This window comes from Gambusia affinis, linkage group LG01, assembly GCF_019740435.1.
Source record: "Gambusia affinis linkage group LG01, SWU_Gaff_1.0, whole genome shotgun sequence".
NCBI classification, from domain to species: Eukaryota; Metazoa; Chordata; class Actinopteri; order Cyprinodontiformes; family Poeciliidae; genus Gambusia; species Gambusia affinis.
In genome coordinates, this window is record NC_057868.1 from 23592366 (window position 1) to 23600201 (window position 7836).

Sequence of the window (7836 nt, forward strand, 5' to 3'; positions counted from 1 at the left end):
CTCAGGGGCCTCCTTGCACAACCTACACCTTGGGTCTTGTCTGGTGTGGTAGATCTGGGCCTCAATTGCTCTGGTGTTTAGGGCCTGTTCCTGGGCGGCCAGGATGAGGGCCTCTGTGCTGTCCTTCAGTCCAGCTTTTTCCAGCCATTGGTAGGATTTTCTGATGTCAGCCACTTCGGTTATTTGCCGGTGGTACATCCCATGCAGGGGCTTGTCCTCCCATGATGGTTCCTCCGGCACCTCAGCTTCTGTTCCCCATTGTTTGAGACATTCACTGAGCACATTGTCTGTTGAGGCTTTGTCCCTGATGTATCTATGGATCTTGGATGTCTCGTCTTGGATAGTGGTTCTCACACTCACTAGTCCTCTGCCTCCTTCTTTGCGGTTCGTGTAGAGTCTCAGGGTGCTGGATTTGGGGTGGAATCCTCCATGCATTGTTAGTAGTTTCCGGGTCTTAACATCTGTATATCTGTATATATATATATATATATATATGTATATATATATATATATATATACATTTATATATGAAATATTGTCTATCTATATATATATATATAGATTTTTTTTTTTTTTTTACATGCATTTACATAAGGAAATTTTTATTTTTTGGTCTTTTCCTTATACAAGCGTTTGTTTTTTTTGTTATTGCCTCTGCTACTTTTTCTTTTACTTTTCCTTGTGCGTGTCTTGTCATCAAGAAATGTTTAAATGCAAATAGTGGGCGGTGTCATAAAGCTGCTGATTGGTTGGTTAGCTTCACACCATTTCGTGACAAAAACACGTTTAAGGAAAAGAAAAAGCAAAATATGTACATTTCTTGTTGAAAACGCGTGTATAAGGAAGAGGAAAAACAAAAAAAAAATAAATTTCTGTTTTTATTTTTAATTATGTCAGTTTTGGTCCTCCATACAAACGTTGTTGGATCAAGATGGAGTCAGATGTATTTGGGTGCTTTAAATCTCATGATGTGTTGTTTCACCCAAGAACTTTTTTATCCAGGTATTCATGATTCTCAGAAACAAGCATTTTCACCTTATAATTTAAGCTTTGTTTTTGGATAGTGGTGTTCATTCCTCCTGGGAAGTGATGATCATTGTCTGTATATGATCCTGTAGCGGTCCACCCCTGATGTCCTCTGATGCTGTCCAGATCCACATCTTTATGTTCCCAAATGATCCAGCATCTAACTATGAGGTAACTTTTTCAATTAAAAGGGACGGTTGACTTTTAGTTGACTGTCTTTCTTCAAGAAAGATTTTGAGTACTACAGGGTCCATCAAAAATATGTTTACTCCCAAGTATGTCTATCTTTTTATTCAAATCTCTTATTTTATTTAATTTAAATTTCGAATACTCCATGGTGTATTTTAAGTCTACATTCACTGTAGCTTCTGAAAAAGCTTAAAAATAGTAAAACTGTTATGAAAACGTTTCAGTAACAAAGATTTATTAAATATGATCAACAGCGTTGATACTTTGTCAGGCGTTTTTTGTCGAGCTTTTAAAAGGCGTTCATAACCTTCGAACTGTTGGAGAAATTCTGATAACAAACTAACGTGTTTGATGGGATTTAAATTTTTTACAGACACAACTAATAATAAAAAAAAATCTGTTCAGATTTGAATGCAGTCCCCTTTACCCTGATTATCCTGAAATAAAATCCAACACTCCCAATTGATGAAAGCTGTTTCTTTAAATGTAACAATGAATGAATGAATGAATTAATGAATTTCAATGTCAAAAGCACCTTTAAATTGATAAAAACAAACTGTGGTTGAAGAGGAACAGTAAAAGTTGAAGGGTGATGGAGAATCTGCCAGGGCTTGTCCTGTCATCCATGATTACTCCCTTTTATTGTTCCTGCTTGTTCCCTGCTTTCCCCCCTGCCCCCCCTCTGTAAGAGGTTGTCATGACAATAGTGAACATGGTTACCATGGAGAGGGGCTCAACCAGAGTCATTCTGCTGTCTGAGCCACTCATACTGTGTAGTCTTGACTTATCCCGAATAAACTTATGCCAGTCCTTCAGTCAATGAGGATGTAAAGTTACATGTTAATGATGAATCGTTGTTGACTGGAAACATTATTGTGAAAGCATTTAGATAAAGAAACGACATGCTGAACTGAATCTGTTTTTTTGATCTTGCTTCATGCGAGTCAATTCAAGATGAGCTAAGCTGAACGAACAAAAAACAATGTAGATGTGAAGCAGCAGTCAAAATGTCAGAATAATTTGGATAATTTTTTCAGGACCCACAGTCCAGCAGGGACAGATAGAAGAAAATAAAAGAGGAGAGAGAGCTCTGGAGCTGCCCTCCCTCGCCCAGGTTTGGTTTTTGTTCTGCAGGTCCAGCAGAAAATGTTTCAGAGCTCTGATCTGAAATTAATTGCTTCTGAAAGTTGTTGCTGCTGAACCCAGTTTACAGCTTATTAAAAAAGTTGATGACCTCTAGTGGTCCAGTTTTGCAAATTTTAGCTTTGATCATATTTTTCTGTATTCCGTATTAACTCCTCCAAAAGGTCTTTTTCCTCTCGTTAAAAGTGTACACCAGAAGGATTAATCAGTTTAATTTCTTTTAAGACATTTTAACATAAATTCACGGCTAAAAAACATTAAAATAATCCAGGTCCAAAAGCTGCAATATGACTTTAAACCACATATGTCAGGCCCTGGGATGATCTTGATTTATTATTAGAACTCTGAAAAAATGCGATCTTCGATCCGTTCGATCCTCACAAGCCCCGTTCGATCCTCTCACAACGCCCCCCCTCCGTTCGATCCTCACCCTCCCGTTCGATCCTCTGGCACCTCCCGTTCGATCCTCGCGCACCCCCACCCCCGTTCGATCCTCACAACGCGCGCAGGAAATTTACGAAGGCTTGGGCCGGTCCGCTGCACTAGACCAAATGCGTCATTTAAAAAAATCTCAATGAACATTCGATCAGTCCGGCCCTCGGCTTGTAGCAAAATTTTTTATTTGGCCCTCCGTCCATTTGACTTTGACACCCCTGCTTTAAACCATCTTAGAAGCAGTTCAATTTGGTGTCTTTCTTTGGAAAACCAGTCTAATTCCTGAGGCTGGAAATTAGGAGGCCTTGTTATCTTGAAACATTTTATAAAGCTACAAATAACAATGCACATTTAATGATTTCAGATGTACGAGCTGTATGTTTTAGAGTGCGATAAATGAAAATAATGCTAAAAAATCTACACAGATACTGTGTGTATCGCTTTGTCATTTGGGTGTGGAAAAATATCTTTTCACAGGAAAGGTTAAATCTAGGTTCATGATCACATCTTTCATCCATTTGAGTTAAGCTGAAAATACAGAGAAACAGGAATTCATGTCCACTTATCACATTCTTTCAATAAATCTTTCAATAAATAATAAATAATCACTTCTTAAATCAAAGATTCGCAAGGCTTAAAAGAAAATGGCTGGTTCTCACGTCTGACTCCTCTCCACTCTCTGATTTGGTTTCATAAAAACTTCATAAAGTTCTAATACGACCATCCTAAAATTAAAAGTCATTGAATAAAACACCAGACGACAACACCACAGGAGAGACGGAGGATTAACTTTGTTTGAAAAGACAGTCCAAGTCCCGTAAAAGACATTCTCCCCCACTTCAGAGGCTGCAGAAGCCATACTTCCCTGGGTGTATGTACGCTCACTGTGTTCCTTTGTGTTTGTGAGAGAAAGAGACAGAACACTGATCATTCCCTTTGAATGTACGACTCCATCAGCGTTGACCCCGGCGGGCAGTATGTCACACCGACTCCCCCGCTCCTGCCACCCACCTCTGCGTCTCGGCCTCTGCCACCCCCACATGATGGTCGGCTGCACACCGAACACCTCCGCAATCAGGAGTTATGTTGGATTTCATTCAAATTAGCCTCTGAGTCGCCGCTAACCAGCTTCAAAGTCTGGCTCAACTCATCCTCGGCAAAGCACAAAGTAAAGTGTGATGACAGGCAGCCGTGCTAACGAGCTATAAGCCAATAACGTCTGGCAACATCAGAGTACCGCGTGAGTCAGCCTTACTTTGCACATCAGACATTTTGCTTTGCATGCCTTTCTCTTTAGGACTGAATGCTGATATTTTAACGTTGTGCAGAAGCAAACTACTTCATGCACGTATAGCTGAGACTTTTCATGTTGGCATTTTACATCCTCAACTCGCCTGCTGAACAGAGCTGCAGTAAAGGCTCAGGGCAGGGTGGTGTACTTCAACACTTAGTGACATTTGTTGACATGCAAAAACAAGTGAGACACAGCACCTATTATTTAAACACTTCTTTTACTGATGAATTTATCTGTCTACTCCAAATCAAATCTCAGGTAATTAGCACAGGTTAACAGGTCACTTTGTGTTATGACCAAGAGCTACTTTGTCAAAGCAGGTTTAAATAATCCTGTAAAATACACAGCCACTGCAGTCTTCAGAAAGTCCATCAGTCTGTAATGTGATGTTACAAATCCAGCCATTCTGTGAAGGCCTCAGAGGTTCCTTAGAGAACATTAGAGAACATCTATTAGTTCTTCAAGACATTAATAAAACTTTTAAGAAAGAATGGCGAGGAGAGAACAGAAGACAGAATAGTTCCTGTTTAAAATTTGCCACAGAAGAGCTCTGGTCAGCCGAGATGATCATTTTTGGCCGACATAACAACCACATTGGGTGTGGGAAAATATTCGGTAAGACTTTATTTGATCTCTGAATGGCTGCAATTATCCCCTTTGATGAAGCCAGCGCGCATGAAAGGGCAAACGCATTGGAGACGACGCGTCCCATAAGACTGACATGACACTGTCATGAACATGAAGGAGTCTTCATGAATGTCTATGAATGTAGTCATGAAGTGTCATTCGGTAAATAATGACACTTTTAATGCAAAGTTGACACTTTTAATGGACTTCTAATGCAAATTTTAGGGCAACTTTGCATTAGACAACAGTCGTAAACATTCATAAAGACTCCTTCATGTTCATGACAATGTCATGTGAGTCTTATGCACACCCCTTTAATTAAAGCGTCACCAAACGTTCCAGTACATAACATGAGGTTGTAATGGAACAAAATATGAAAAAGTATAATTTCCCTGTACAGATTGAAAGTAGCACCTTAAAGTTTAGCTGTTTCATTTCCAGCAGTGTTAGTTGACCAAATGTCTTTTTCTTCTGTATTCATTTTATTTCTGGTCACTATTACTAAGTTGTTTGCTAAACAACTGGTTTTTATAAAATGTTGTTGGGTGTCAACAATTGTTCAAGACACTATATCAGTAAGATAAACATTGATGCAAGTCCTAGCTGAATTATGAGGCAGAAACATCCACACTCTTTCCCCGTACAACTATAAATTGATTCAACCTTCAAGCAGCAAAGACTTGGTCTGAAGTCTGAGGTCAGCCAAAGACAAGTGAGTTCTTGATACTGCATGAAAAGCTTCTGGACAACTTAAAGCTTTTAGTTACCATCATTTCATGTTAGATGAGATTCTTCTCAGAGTGAAAGGATCTTTTGTAAAAGTGTAGCCATTATCTCTTAAGACAGGCGGGAAATCACTCAGCCATTACCGTGTGCATTTGCTTCACTTGCCAGTCTCCTGAAATACTGGCTCCTCTTAAACATAGTTCAACAGAAAATAATAATGATAAACAATTAGGCTTTTTTTTTAACCATATCTTTATTTAGATGAACCATTTTTAAAGCAAAAACACCTTTAAAAACAAGAATGTAACTACATTAGCCCTAAGGTGGAGCCCGTACGTTTGCATAGCAACAGTTTTTTTTACTTCGTTGCGATACCAATGAGAAGGCGAACATTCACTCCTGCTCAGCAGTGGCCTAATTAGCCGCCCGCTGCTCTTCGGCTGTCACTGCAGAAAGGCTTTTCCGGCGCTACTCTCCAACAGAATCTCTGAATGGCTGCAATTATCCCCTTTGATGAAGCCAGAGTGCATGAAATGGCAAACGCATTAGAGACGACACGTCCCACACCCACTCCCAGGTAGGAAGGAAACCATTAAGGCCAAAATGCTTTTCATCAAGGAGCCTCAACATCTCCATGTTCAATGTCATGTTGTTAAATATTGATATTTCCGCTTACTAATTGCTGCTCAGTCGAAGAAAAGCACCTCTGATTGCATGTGAGTAGATTCTATGACCACACACTTTGTTTTAGGATGTGACAAGTAAAGGCAAACCTGTCGACACGGGACCAGAGCATCAGAATCTGCTGCAGAAACAGATAAATATTGATGCCGTTTGAGCTGATCACAAAGAAATTCCATTTCCATTTCCATCTTTTACGAAGAGGACAGCTTGTATTATCAAAACATGTATATTTCCAGCTTTCATGTGCTTTAAGGAAACTCTTTCACAGCTTTGTATGTCACTGTCTTTCTGAAGATAGTTTTGGTGAGACAAATAAAGCATGAGAAGTGTTTTTGTTCTCAGAAACTGTGGCTGCTTGGCAGTGGATGTCCTGGTTCTCAGAGATCTAATTGAAGCCCAGGAAGACGAGGAGCATCCAGTTCGTAAACAGCTGAGTGTTTGGAGATAATAAGCCCCAGCTGTTCACTTCTTTTATCTTCAAAAAGGGGTCAAAATTCAATGCAGTTGCCCCATTACTGTGCAGTACATCTTCCTTTCTCTAATGGGAGTTTCTTCTGAACTTTGCCCCACTCTGGTGTCAAACAGCTGACCTGAAGTTTTCCTGCTGGAGCAGGAAAAAACAAAGTGAGGCTACACAGCTGCAGCTCGTGACCTTTTTCCTACCTGGTTTTCTGCCTTTTTCCTGATAATAGACGCTGTGCATTTTCACCTCAACATATCACTACGCATTGAAATAGCGAGTTATCTGTTATGTAAACAACCGTTCTCTGTGCTGGTTAAAGTCACTTGCTAGAAGTTTGTGACAATGTGGGTTTGATGGTATAATTTGATGAGCAGGACTGACAAATAAAAAGAAAAAAAAAGAAAAACATAAAGACGAATAAAAACCTTCAGCTAGAAAACATTGAATGAGCTAACTACTCCCAATGTGAAATGACTGCAATTAGATAGGGAATGTTAGAAGATAAAAAAAAACAGTAAAATGGACATTTTAATTAACAAAACATGAGACTGCTTGTACAGGAACGGCCCGTATCATAAGACCTGACCTCATCTGGGACTGTGGCATGCCAGAGTCCACCACCGGATTTCCAGAGGGACACAGTGAAACGCCGTCTCCAAGTTCGATGTTTCTAAATGTCTTTAAAGGGACAGTATTGTGTAAAATTGACTTTTTTAAAACTTTACTTCATGTTATAATGTTATTCCCATCATAACAGCTACACCCGGAGAGTTGCCTTGATTCTTATATGCATGTATTTAATCTCCATGACAACCGTTAAGCTGTACAAAACGCCTGGGTGGACCTAGCCCTGCCTTGGAGCTGCAGTGTCAGCTCCTTCAGACTAGTGGCAGCAATTAGCAAACACCTGGTGGATCTGCACGTCTGCTGAGCTCATTACACAGATGATAAAAATGTTGTCAAGGGCTCTTGTGATGTGTTCCTGAAGGTGGCGAAAGAGATACAGGCCCAATTTTAATTAGATATAATTGAAGTTGTCATTTTTCTGACAACTGAGGGTGATGTAGTTACTTGATTTTGCTACAAAATGGCACTATGTGGCTGGAAAATAGATAATACTGCCACTTTAAATAATCAACATCAAGTCCTTGCATTTGTTTTTGTTTTGTTTCTTTGCTTTGCTTTTTTCAGTATTACTTGTAGGTCAAACAGCACTGGCCTGTCCTCTCTGAACATGTTCCGTTATGTG